The sequence below is a fragment of the Capricornis sumatraensis genome, chromosome 17 (assembly GCF_032405125.1).
Source record: "Capricornis sumatraensis isolate serow.1 chromosome 17, serow.2, whole genome shotgun sequence".
Taxonomy (NCBI): Eukaryota; Metazoa; Chordata; class Mammalia; order Artiodactyla; family Bovidae; genus Capricornis; species Capricornis sumatraensis.
The window spans coordinates 66,613,292-66,627,588 of record NC_091085.1 but is presented as its reverse complement, the minus strand read 5'-3'; positions in this window follow the sequence as shown (position 1 = coordinate 66,627,588).

Below are 14,297 nucleotides of genomic sequence, written 5' to 3'. Positions count from 1 at the left end.
AACTGATGGACAAATTTAGAGAGTAACCAATGGGAATTAAAACATTCTAGTGTTGGGGACTTCCCTGGTGGCCCAGTGGTTTAGAAGCCTCCTTTCATTGCAGAGGACATGGGTTTGATCTCTGTTTGGAGAACTGAGATCCTGCCTAACTTCTGAGCCTGCGCACCACAACTAGAGATTCTGTGTGCTGCAATGAAGGATCGTGCAGGCTGCAACTAAGACCCAATGCAGCCAAATAAAAGATATAGTAAGTAAATAAATATTGAAAACCATTCCAGTGTTATGCTTTCCATTGCTTGTACCCAAGATACTTCCCCCCAACCTTTATTGAGATATAATTGACATATAACATGGTGTAAGTTCAAGGTGTATGGTATGTTCATTTGATGCATTTATATATTGCAGAATGATGACCACAATTGCATGAGCTAACACATCCATCCTGTCGAATTATTACCATTTTTTTTTTGTGAGAACATTTTTAAGAGCTATTCTCTTAGCAAATCTCAAGTATATAAAGCAGTATTATTAGCTATAATCACCATGTTGTACATTAGATCCCCAGAACTTGTTAATTTTACAGCTAGAAGTTGTATAAAGAATGAACAAGTCCATTGTTCAATATCTCCCCACTCCCCCCATCACCCTGGTAACCACCAGTCTATTCTGTTTATCTGAGCCTGACTTTTTAAGATCTCATATGTAAGTGAGATAACACAGTATTTGTCTTTCTCTCTCTGACTTATTTCACTTAGCACAGTGTCCTCAAAGTCCATCGAAGTTGTTGCAAATGGCTCATACCCACGCAGACACCATATACCCTCATACTGACAAAAAGAAAATACACCAAAATAACAGTGGCTATCTCTAAGGGATGTGATTAGAGTTGATTTTAATTTTTTTTCTCAGTTTGTTCTTTCAATTGCCAAAATTTTATAATAAACACTACCAGTTATGAACATATTAATTTATAGTTACCCCAAGATTATTTTCCATCAAGAAAGGTAAAGTCACCTTTATGGACTTACAGTCTATGAAGAGACAAAACACACACACACACACACACACACAGTGTGTGCTGGTATAAATTAGACATTCAAAATAATCAAGAATCTTGTGACACATATCAATAATTCCTATTTATAATTTTATAAATGTCTCGACAGAGACATACAGAAACAATTTTGATTACATGACACAATTATAAATGCAGATTTTGGAAGGCTGAAATTGATCAACATTATCTGGATTGACAATAAGCCCATAATGTAGCATAATGGATTTTTAAAATGCGGCATAAATCTGCTTAAAAAAAAATAGCGAGGCAGCCCAACATCAAGACACATTAAAAAGTGCCACCAGTTCCTCCTGGGCTGTGACTTCCATGCCAGCAGCTTGCAGACTCAGCAATGCAGGAAATTACACAGTGCATGCCTTGCTGTGGCGCAGAAGGTGGGTTCATGAGATCTTGCTAAAGGACATCTCTATTCAAGTTGTCTGAGTGAGATGATTTTCTCTTCTTTAAACAAGAATGAAGGTGGAAATATTCAACCAGAATTTATCTCCCAATAGGTAGAACCATTTCATGGAAAAGGTACAAAAAGCCTGAGTTGAAGGAAGTACTTTTTTAAGCAAAGGCAGACAGATGGAGCTGCTGAGGGACAGACAGATCTTGGGTACATCAATTAGTCAGAGCTATTCATTCTTGTGATTCTAAAGCTTTGTCCCTGTGGAACGTGGGGCTGCTTTTTGAGGCTAAAGCAAATAAACTGGATGGGTTAGTCGCTGAATTGAAGGCTCAAGAAATAATGACATCAACAAAGGAGGGTTTGGGGTGCATTGTTACTCAGCTACCCCACCCCTTCAGTTCAGTTCAGTTGCTCAGTTGTGTCCGGCTCTTTGTGACCCCATGAATCGTAGCATGCCAGGCCTCCCTGGCCATCACCAACTCCCAGAGTTCACTCAGATTCACGTCCATCGAGTCAGTGATGCCATCCAGCCATCTCATCCTCTGTCGTCCCCTTCCCCTCCTGCCCCCAATCCCTCCCATCATCAAAGACTTTTCCAATGAGTCAACTCTTTGCATGAGGTGGCCAAAGTACTGGAGTTTCAGCTTTTGCATCATTCCTTCCAAAGAAATCCCAGGGCTGATCTCCTTCAGAATGGACTGGTTGGATCTCCTTGCAGTCCAAGGGACTCTCAAGAGTCTTCTCCAGCACCACAGTTCAAAAGCATCAATTCTTCAGCGCTCAGCCTTCTTCACAGTCCAACTCTCACATCCATACATGACCACTGGAAAAACCATAGACTTGACTAGACGGATATTAGTCGGCAAAGTAATGTCTCTGCTTTTGAATATGCTATCTAGGTTGGTCATAACTTTTCTTCCAAGGAGTAAGTGTCTTAATTTCATGGCTGCAGTCACCATCTGCAGTGATTTTGGAGCCCAAAATAATAAAGTCTGACACTGTTTCCACTGTTTCCCCATCTATTTCCCATGAAGTGATGGGACCAGATGCCATGATCTTTGTTTTCTGAATGTTGAGCTTTAGGCCAACTTTTTCACTCTCCTCTTTCACTTTCATCAAGAGGCTTTTTAGTTCCTCTTCACTTTCTGCCATAAGGGTGGTGTCATCTGCATATCTGAGGTTATTGATATTTCTCCCGGCAATCTTGATGCCAGCTTGTGTTTCTTCCAGCCCAGTGTTTCTCATGATGTTCTCTGCATAGAAGTTAAATAAGCAAGGTGACAATATACAGCCTTGACGTACTCCTTTTCCTATTTGGAACTAGTCTGTTGTTCCATGTCCAGTTCTAACTGTTGCTTCCTGGCCTGCATACAGATTTCTCAAGAGGCAGGTCAGGTGGTCTGGTATTCCCATCTCTCTCAGAATTTTCCACAGTTTATTGTGATCCACACAGTCAAAGGCTTTGGCATAGTCAATAAAGCAGAAATAGATGTTTTTCTAGAACTCTCTTGCTTTTTCCATGATCCAGTGGATGTTGGCAATTTGATCTCTTGTTCCTCTGTCTTTTCTAAAACCAGCGTGAACATCAGGAAGTTCACAGTTCAAGTATTGCTGAAGCCTGGCTTGGAGAATTTTGAGCATTACTTTACTAGCATGGGAAATGACTGCAATTATGCGGTAGTTTGAGCATTCTTTGGCATTGCCTTTCTTTGGGATTGGAATGAAAACTGACCTTTTCCAGTCCTGTGGCCACTACTGAGACTTCCAAATTTGCTAGCATATTGCATGCAGCACTTTCACAGCATCATCTTTCAGGATTTGAAATAGCTCAACTGGAATTCCATCACCTCTACTAGCTTTGTTCGTAGTGATGCTTTCCAAGGCCCACTTGACTTCACATTCCTAGATGTCTGGCTCTAGATGAGTGATCACACCATCGTGGTTATCCGGGTTGTGAAGATTTTTTTTGTTCAGTTCTTCTGTGTATTCTTGCCACCTCTTCTTAATATCTTCTGCTTCTGTTAGGTTCATACCATTTCTGTCTTTTATCGAGCCCATCTTTGCATGAAATATTCCCTTGGTATCTCTAATTTTCTTGAAGAGATCTCTAGTCTTTCCCATTCTGTTGTTTTCCTCTATTTCTTTGCACTGATCACTGAAGAAGGCTTTCTTATCTCTCCTTGCTATTCGTTGGAACTCTGCATTTAGATGCTTATATCTTTCCTTTTCTCCTTTGCTTTTCACTTCTCTTCTTTTCACAGCTATTTGTAAGGCCTCCCCAGACAGCCATTTTGCTTTTTTTTGCATTTCTTTTCCATGGGGATGGTCTTGATCCCTGTCTCCTGTACAATGTCACAAACCTCATTCCATAGTTCATCAGGCACTCTATCTATCAGATCTAGGCCCTTAAATCTATTTCTCACTTCCACCGCATAATCATAAGGGATTTGATTTAGGTCATACCAGAATGGTCTAGCGGTTTTCCCTACTTTCTTCAATTTAAGTCTGAATTTGGCAATAAGGAGTTCATGATCTGAGCCACAGTCAGCTCCTGGTATTGTTTTTGTTGACCGTACAGAGCTTCTAACTTGGAATTTTATTGAGTTACTAGCCACCGCTGCTCTCCTGCTCCCAGCACCTGAAAATTGATGAGAAATGAAAACCGATATAGAACTTATAACACCTTTTAAAATCCTCCATTCATGTCTACACTGAATGTTTATGCCTCACATCTATTGTGTTTCAGGCCCAAGTGGAGGAAACTCCATTTATGCTTCATGTGGCATTCAGTTGTAAAATTCTCAAGATTCTCATTAGAAGTAGAACCCGCAAGAAAAACTCAAGAACAGATAAAAGCAGAAAAAAACAAAAGTTAACAGAACCAAAGGTATTTTAAAGACTCTGTGCTGATGTTTTCAGTACATTCAATTTGACTTAGTTCAGCTCGATTTAATTCAATTAATGGAAATAAAGTTGGAATAGTCCTAAAAGCTAACAAAGTCTACTCTTTAATCTAGTAGACATTTGTCAAGGAGTCTTACCAGATCAATATTCACCTCTGCTATTTAGAAAATTTAGGAGCAGGACCGTATCCTTGGTGAATAGTTTCTGACTTGAGTGGATAAATGAAGGAATGACCAAAGGAAAAAAACTGTTGATAAAGCCAAGTCTCTTAGTAAAGGGTCCAGACACATGGTAACCCATGATATGGACATAATCCTATAACAGCAAACAACAAGAAACATTGAATGAGCACTTAGTATGTGCTTAGGACTTCCCTGTACATCAGATAGTAAAGAATCTACCTGGGTTGGGAAGATCCTCTGGAGGAGGGAATAGCAACCCACTCTAGTATTCTTGCCTGGAGAATCCCATGGACAGAGGACCCTGCTAGGCTACAGACCATGGGGTCACAAAGAGTCAGATATGACGGAGCAACTAACACACTTATTCCATCCTCATCTGATAAACCTATGAATGTGGGATATTATCACCACTACTGCCTTATTGTTAAAGAAAGTGACACACAAGAGGATGGGGTATATGTCTTAAAGTCACAAAGTTAAATGTGGCCTTTGGTGCTTAAAACCATGATGACTATTGCCACACTCCCTGGTCATATCCACTATTCTCTGCTCCCTCTCTTTATTTCAGTTAATTATACTAATAACTACAGAAAGCTATGGCACAGGGAGGTGACAAAGGTGGGCTTTGAGGGGATTTAAGAATCTGCCTGCCAGTGTAGGGGACATGAGTTTGATCCTTGGTCTGGAAACTAGGATCCTACATGCCTCGGGGGCAACTAAACCCATGCACCACAACTACTGAAACCCACGCAACCAGGGAGCCTGTGTTCTGCAACGAGAGAAGCCACCAAAATGAGAAGCCTGTGCACCGCACCTAGAGTAGCCCCTGCTCTCTGAAACTAGAGATAGCCCGCAAGCAGCAATGAAGACCCAGCATAAAAGGAAAGGATTTGAATTCAGGACTAAATCAAGTCTTAGATTTCTCTTTAACAAGTTTATCTTCATACCCAAAGTCATCATCCCTTATGGAAGTCTTGGCAGCCAATCTAAAATTGTCCCTCTAATAGAACTTTGTGCAAGAGATCACTGTCAAGCTTGGCCCTCTTTGTAGTTTTCAGAGTAGAAATCCGCAACACACCTGAAATCATCTAGAACCATGGACAGCACCCAGGTTTCCGGAGTAGGTGGTGGTGATTCATTCTATCATGAAATCAAACCAGCGATCACATACCAGGCTTTGTGGGTGAGAAAACAAGTTGGTCCATCTGGAGATTTGTGCTGAAGAAACTGCTTTACATGACTAACCATGGAGTTCCAGATGGTTACTTGGTTTGTCAGCCTCATCACCAGACATCACCTAGCAAATTATCAGCTGCTTTCAGGTCACCATGTATTTTTTGTTTGCTAGAACCAAACTGGGAGAAGGCAATGGCACCCCACTCCAGTACTCTCACCTGGAAAACCCCATGGATGGAGGAGCCTGGTGGGCTGCAGTCCATGGGGCTACTAAGAATCAGACACACTGAGTGACTTCACTTTCACTTTTCACTTTCATGCGTTGGAGAAGGAGATGGCAACACTCCGGTGTTCTTGCCTGGAGAATCCCAGGGATGGGGGAGCCTGGTGGGCTGCCATCTATGGGGTCACACAGAGTTGGACACGACTGAAGTGACTTAGCAGCAGCAGCAGCAGCAGAATCACACTGAAGGCTAAAGTAAGTGTACAGTTCTGGTCTCTCAAATAATTATTTCATTGATGATCTAAGTCCTCTTTCAAAATACACAAATGCCTGGGAGAAGTAATATAACAAGCCAATTCCTTATACCTTAATGTTTATTCATTAAGAAGAGCTGGGCCAGCATACACCCATACAGAGGGTGTATGAAGAAGAAACAGAGGGAATTCAGGGAGGAGCAACCCACACAATTTATAATTAGACCTAGGAACAGCCCTGAAGAGGCTCTTTGGGTTTCTGCTCCCAGAAAATACTTCAACATTTATTAATTTGATTGATTATTTATTGAGCTTCAATGAGCTATCCCTCAAATTCAGTTCTCTTCCTTTATTCTTATTGTGTTGGAAGCTCCCTTAATACAAACTAACCTGTGACTTCTTATCATTATATGTTTTTCATCCTTTTTGGAGTGAGAGCTCTTCAGTGACAGGGACTATGTATGTTTTCTCATCCTTCAAACACGCATATTACGGTTTCAAGCACATGCCAGATAACACATAAACACTTTAAGTTCTAATGGATCTATTGGGTACATCCAGTTATTAGTGACTGTGCCTGCCATTTTTTTTCATTTATTCATACATTCATCCTTGTGGCTTTCTGTCTGCCCATCAATTAAAGTGTGCATCCACACATCCACCCATCCATCCATCCATTTGTCTGTCCATCCATGCATCTTTCTATTCATCCATCCATTCATCTAGATACTCATTCACCCCCTGATTTCACTCTGTTAACAATTCAGACAAAACAAGCAGACCAGTTCACCAGAAGAGGGGACAGTTGATGAGGATTTTCCCATCTATCCTTTTTTCTTTCACCCTGTCCTAATTTTCTTTCATCTACCATCTCTCCTCTGTGTTCTCCCTCAACTCTTTCTCTTCCCCCAGGAGAATTAGAGGAACGAAAATGAGATGGCTCCTGGGGGCTGGAAAGGGGAGTAAATTGCTTGGTGACAGCTTGGGTCCAGGGACAGATGAAAGCCTTAGCCTTAAGCAAAGTTCAGGGAAGCCCAAGGAGCAAGCTGATGGACAGTCTGACTTGTCGAGGGTGAAATCAATTAAAGTACATCAAATCCAGAATTCATGCTTTCTCAGAGTGACAAATCTATGCTGGAAACTGAGAAAGACGAAGAGAGAAAAATGTCTTTGACCTCTTGGAGACCGGCTGTTCGTTCTGTCAGGGGAGCCAGGCCTAGAGTGAGATGCGTTCATGATGAATTATAACAGCCAGCCAGCCACCTTAAAAAAGAGCGGGGTGAAAAGGTTACCAAAGAGACCCAAAATGTGAGGAATTCAACCAAACATCAAGATAAACCAACTCAGGGCCCGGAGTACTGGTGCCATGCCTGTGCAGAACTGCCACGGAGAAGCCCTAAAGTTTGTTAACCCAAATCTTTTAGACATGATATGCACCACGCTTACACCCGCACACACATTTGCCAAGACGTGGGAGGGTGACCTGGAGAGAAGGGCTCTACAATTGTCAATCTAACATCAGAGTCCTTCTGGGTAATGATAGAACTCTCTGCAATGATGAAAATGTTCAACGGCTGGGCTGTCCAATATGGTAGACATTAGTCACGTGTGACTCCTGGGCCCTTGAAATGTGACTAGTGCAACTACATTTTTAAAAAAATTTAATTATTTTAAACAACCAGATGTAGCTAGCAGCTACCATATTAGACAGTAAAACTCCAGGACAAATGCTGTGGGTTATTTGTTTGTTTGTTTGTTACTTTTTGGCCTGCAATGATATTATCAAAGAAGCAGGGAGAGATTTAATGCCAGATTGTTCAGTTAAGTGTTTTGACAGAAATTTTCCTACACACTTGGACTCTTACCTCAGAAGAAAAGAAAGAGAAAGAAAGGAGGGAGGGAAGGAAGGAAGGAAGACATTTGTGTGGCTTGGCTAAGTAGCCCTTCAGGATTATCCTACTGCAAAAGATATGATATAGCCAACAATAATTTGCATATGCCTTTTATGGAACTACAGAAACCAAACGATTTTATTTTACTTGTCCTATTATAATTTAATTTTGTTTTCTTTCTCTGAAGGTCATCTAGTCACCGATTTCCACCCTCACTTCGACATTATTGCCTCTGGAACACACTAGATAAGTGAATTTCGTCTTTAGACAATGGCTTTTCAATGAACGGGGAACAAGTTGCCTGCCAGGGGACATTTGGCATTTTTGATCATCACAGCTGGGGGAGGGCACTCCGGGCCTCTAATGAGTGGAGACCAGAGTTGCTGCTCAGGATGCTGTGATGCATATGGCAGTCTCTACCGCCAAGAATCATCTGCCTAAATGTCAGTGATGCTGACACTGAGCAACCAGGTTTAGGGGAATGAGTTGAAATGTCTGATAGGGAATTCCAAAGCAGTCCCGTGGTTAAGACTCCACACTTTCACTGCAGGGAGCATGGGTTCCATCCCTGGTTGGGGAACTAAAGATCCATAAGCCCACAGGCATGGCCAAACATCAGAAAGAAAAAAGAAAAGGAAATCTATGATAGAAATGAAATGACTGAGACAGTTAGAACAGACCTTTTAAAATGTCTGTGGAAACACTTTCCCTCATTTCAATTTTATTTTTAACGAGTTTAATACGAGGTGAACTCTCTCCTCAAATATGTTCTTGTCTGCGATTACAAAGTACATTTTTGGACTTTGGAAACTCAAGTTCCAGATACAGTGAAACCCAAACCACTGGCCACTTCTACTTTCCTCTCTTGCCAGGACATTCTGGTGCAACAGAAGGGTTAGAGGCACACACCGTATGTTTTTCATTCATTTATGCTGAAATTGTCTCAAAGTTCCCTTTTTTTTATAAGCCATTTGATGTCCAAAAAGCCTTTTGAGTCACATTTATAACCCTTTAAAAAGCTCATTCCTCTTCGAAACAGGAAGCCACTTTGTGAACAGAGTAAACACAGCCAAACCTTGGAAGAGGGGCGAAGAGAGGTGACTCCCTTTCAGGAGCCTCTGCCTTTGGAGGGGGGATGTCTTCACCACCCCTGCAAGAACCCCTGTGTGGCCATGATGGCTAGTGGGGGTGAGATGACCAAGTTGGAAAGCAGGGGCCATAATGGGGCCCCCCGCTCTCTGGGTGGCCTTTGTTCAAGGTCTGTTGCTGATGGAGCTGCTCTAGACGGACCAGCATCTGTGATGGGTAATCCTTTATATGAATCTATCACAGTATAGCAGAAAGGATGCTCAGCTGAATCTGGACAATCTCTCTGGATCTCTTTAAGGGCTCACCTTCTCTGGCTGTCCTCCCTTCACATGTAAGTGACAGGGATGGGCCAGGAGATCTCCAATGGCCTTTTTTTTGTTCTTTGGAGCTACACTTTGGAGCTAAAATATAGTTAAATCAAACCAAGTAAATTACAGCAAAGAAAAGCAAAATGAAACAAAAAATAAATAATAATAATAAAACTTGATTTGAGAGTCACTTGCTGTGTGACATAAGGCACATGATTGACTTCTCTGAGCCTCTGTTTCAGAACTCATAAAGGATGTGAGAAGAGGTGCACCTTCCCATTTTGGGTACTTTCTTTGCCCTTCTTAGTAGTTTTTAATAGTTGACGAAGTGCGTTCCTGTTGGTCATGATAATAGCACTACTCCCTCTCCTGAATGCCAAGGCACACGACTTCTCATATTGTTTCTGAAACCAAAATGTGCCCTACAGTTGTGCACAGGTAAGAAGGACACGTCTCCTATTTTCCTGAATGAATAAAAGAGGTTTTCAAAGCCATGAAGCCTTGGAATAAAGGGTGGGAATAGTTTCCATTTATTTAGTACATAATATATTCTCAAGTGCCCTAAGTTATCGCAAGTGCCCATAAAGCCAGTACTGCAGGGCAGGAATAGAAATGCAGGCGGAGAGAGCAGACCTGCGGACACAGCGGGGGAAGGAGAGGGCGGGACGGATTGAGAGAGCAGCGCTGACGGATATACACTACCACGCGCTAGTGGTAAAGATTGCACCTGCCAGAGCAGGAGACACAAGAGACACGGGTTCGATCCCTGGGTCAGGAAGATCCTCTGGAGGAGGGTGTGGCACTCCAGTGTTCTTGCCTGGAGAATCCTATGGACAGAGGAGCCTGGCAAGCTACAGTCCAGAGGGTCGCAAAGAGTCGGACATGACTGAAGCGGCTTAGCACACGATTAAAATAGATAGCTAGTGGGAAGCTACTGTATGCCACAGGGAACCCAGCCTTGCACTATGTGATGACCTAGAGGGGTGGGATGCGGGTGGGTGGGAGGCAGGCTGAAAAGGAAGGGGATAGATATATATGTATATGTAGTTATGGCTGATTCGCATTGTTGTACGGCAGAAGCCAACACAACATTGCAAAGCAATTATCTTCCAATAAGAAAAACATTATATACATGAACACCTTAATGTTCACCTTATTAAGATACAGAAATGGAGACTCTGGAAGGTTTTCTAGTTCAAGGTCAAGAGGCAGATCACGGACAGAGGTGGGATTTAACTATGGCTCTCTGATGCTACTAGGCTTACTCTTGTAACCAACTTTCTCCTTTTTGCCTCCCATGCCCCGGGAGAGAGACCAGGCAGGTGTTACTCTGCTCCTTTCCAGGTGCAAAGATGGAGCCCATGACCACGAAGTGACTCGGTCTTGGGGTCACCTCGAGAAAACATTATGGATCCTGGGGCTTTAAGTGGAAGAGGAAAAATCATCACAGCGTCTTGTAACTTATGGACGTTAATCTCCCATTGATCGTTGGTCCTGAGACAGAGATGAGGCTCCGAGGGCTGCTGCCTCCTCCCGAAGTTTTAGGAGGCCCAAGGGAGCCGGGGAGGAAAGACGCTTCAAGTTGTTAGAAAGTTGAAAAAGATGTATTTGCCCAGAGAGACTTCAGCAGATGGTCTGTGACATTTGTTCATTCATGCAGTAGGCAGTTATTGAAAGTCCTCTGCATGTCTGGTGAGGTCAAGGCACTTGGGTGAGTCCTGGGTTGCGGGGCAGGGGTGGCGGGCACACAGCACGTGAATTTACAAGGCAGGAGTCACTTGAGAGGTAATGAGGCAAATTGGAAGCGCACCAGTTTGGGAATCAGCCTCAGCCTGGGTTGAAGGCTGGCACAGCTGCTCTCTTGCTGTGTAACCATGGGCGTGTGACTTGCCCTCTCTGAGACCCAACTTCCTTATTATATATTTTGTGCTTACTGATAAAATTATAATATTGGGTGCATAGTATTTGTCAGACACCCTTTGAAGAGCTTTACACATATTCTTATTTAACCCCCACTACCCTGTGAGGTAGATGTTAACTTCCTTTCTGTTTTACAGGCTCAGATGAAGAAGTATAAAGCTTAGTGGCTCATATGGTAAAGAATCTGCCTGCAATGTGGGAGACCCAGGTTCAGTCCCTGGGTCGGGAAGATCTTCTGGAGAAGGAATGGCTACCCACTCCAGTATTCTTGGTAGGAGAAGTCCATGGACAGAGGAGCCTGGTGGCTACAATCCACGGGGTCACAAAGTGATGGACACGACTGAGTGACTATGTAAGTCAGCCATGGTCAGACTGTTGATTGGGCATGCATCTATGATCTGACTCCATAGCCTGCACTGTTCTTATTTTTACTTAAATTAAAAAATTTTTCCCCGATGTTTTCCTCTCCTATTCATTTTATTTTTGATTGTAAGTTTTAATTTTTATTGGAGTAAATCAACATTGTTGATTTGCAATGTTGTGTTAGTTTTAGGTGTACAGCGAAGTGAATAAATTATACATGTACCCACCTGAGATTCTTTGCCCATATAGGCCCCTAGAGTGTACTGAGTTGAGTTCCCTGTGCTATACAGCCGGTCCTTATTAGTTATCTATTTAATTTATAGTAGTGTGTATATGTCAATTCCAATCTCCCAATTTATACCCCCCTGCTTATCCCCTGATAACCACATTCTTATTTTTATTTAAAATATCTTATTAAAGAGGTTTTTGTTTTTCATGGAGACATAATGTATGATACACAGCAATGTGCACATGTGTTAATGAATTGAAGTGGATATTTATGCCATTTTTATGTGCACCACCACTTGTAGACAAGCCTGAGCTATTAACCCACTCACCCATGTCGAGCTAACTCCCAGTTTGATGTTGGAATGATCTGATGCTGTTTCACACTTTCAGATTTTTTTTTTAATTTTTGGCTGTGCTGAGTCTTAGTTGCCATGAGCAGCGGCTACTCTTCCTTGCGGTGCACGGGCTTCTCATGGCGGTGGCTTCTCTTATTGCAAAGCATGGGCTCTTGGCTCAGGGACTCGGTAGTCGTGGCTCGCAGGCTCGAGAGCACAAGCTCAGTAGTGGTGGTGCACAGGCTTAGCTGCCCTGTGGCATGTGGAATCTTCCCGGGCCAGAGATCAGACTCGTGTCCCCTGGATTGGCAGGTAGATTCTTAGCCACTGGGCCACCAGGAAAGTCTCACACTTTCAGATTTGTCTTCCACCTGTTTTATCTTCACTGTGTTCATCTTAACTGCAAGCCATAGGATGTTTATTATGATCCGGACACTGTTCTAAGCCTCTTTCCTATACCAACTCACATTCGCCCTGTGAAGTTGGTACCATTCCCACTGTCCACATGTGAACACTGAGGCACAGAGAGGTCAACTGTCCTACCTAAGGGTACACAGCTGGGGAGTCACAGTGCTGTGAATGACATCCAGCCAGTCTGGTTCTAAAGCCCGTCATGGGCTTCATTTCCTTTAAAGCCCGTCATGGGCTTCATTTCCTTACCTGCCCACACAGTTAGTCTGGGGAAAGTGCAGTTGCCAACTCCAGTTTATAGATAAGGAAAGTAGGAATCAGCCAGGTTCAAGTAACTTGCTTACACATTTCTGCTAGTAAGCCACCAAGTGAGGACTCTACCAATTTCCAAATACGTATGTTTCATTACTACCCGAAGAGAAGTTTAAAACATCTTTGCTTTGGATTGGAAGTTTTGATGTAGCTGTGTATCCCCTTTCAGGAATCTCAAGTTTGGGGGATGCAGCAGCCCTGTCTCACTGGTCTTTTGCCACCTATAGCTGCTTAGCCCTGTGCCTCTCGCTCTAGAGAAACCAGTGGGAGGAGAGAAGACTCGAGCAGAAACATGCTTGCTGTCAGCAGTGGCAGATTCCCAGGCCCCATCTGGATGAGGCTGTGACCAAATAAATGGTTGTCTCTCTAACTCACCTCTGTATCCCTGCACCCACTCCCCCCTCACCCCCAAGCTCCTGGGTCCATGTCTTCCTAGCTTTTCCTAGGGGGATAGTAAATCTTGCATTTCCCATTTTCCTCCAGCTCGAAAGGATATGAATTCCGTAAATCTTGGCCTGAGTGACCATTGAGATGCATGAAATATGGCAGGAAAGAGGCCAGGGAGACAGAGTTTATGCAGAATGCAGCATCCAGTGGCGAGGAATGGCAGACTGAAGGGCCCTGGGGACCCTTTGGGCTGCAGAGAGAAGCTTTGGCCGTCTTGGCCGTCATCATAGACGGTTATGGTCACTGCCGTGCCAAAGTCCTAACTGCATCGTTGGGGCATGATGTGGAGGGGCCACTGCAGAAGCTCCACGGGACCCTGCCCCTGTTCCTGAGTCCAGAGAGTGGGGAGGGAAAGGAGACACATCCATTAGGACTGACGGGGCAGCAGGAAGGACTCAGCTGTGATGAGAGGAAGAACTGCCTGCAAGGAAAGGTTATTAAGCCCTGGAATGAGTTATTGAGAGAGGTGGTGGAAGTGACTTCCTGACTCGGAGATCAAGATGGATAGCTATTGGTCTGTGAGAGTTCGGTCCTGCCGACTCGTCTGCGTGGATCCTTGACCCCTTTGGGGAGACGGGCACCAGCTTCGTCTGCCTCCGAGGTCATTCCCAGATGCTCAGCGATGATAAAACATACCTTTGACAGCAGGTTTCATGTTTTTGCTCTTTTTTTTTTTTTTTGTATTCTAGAACAACTCTATGTTCACTATAAATTTTTTTTTAATCCAAATGATTGAGATGAGAATGAAGCAGAAAAAGAAACTTCCGGCTTCTTCTCTCTGCAA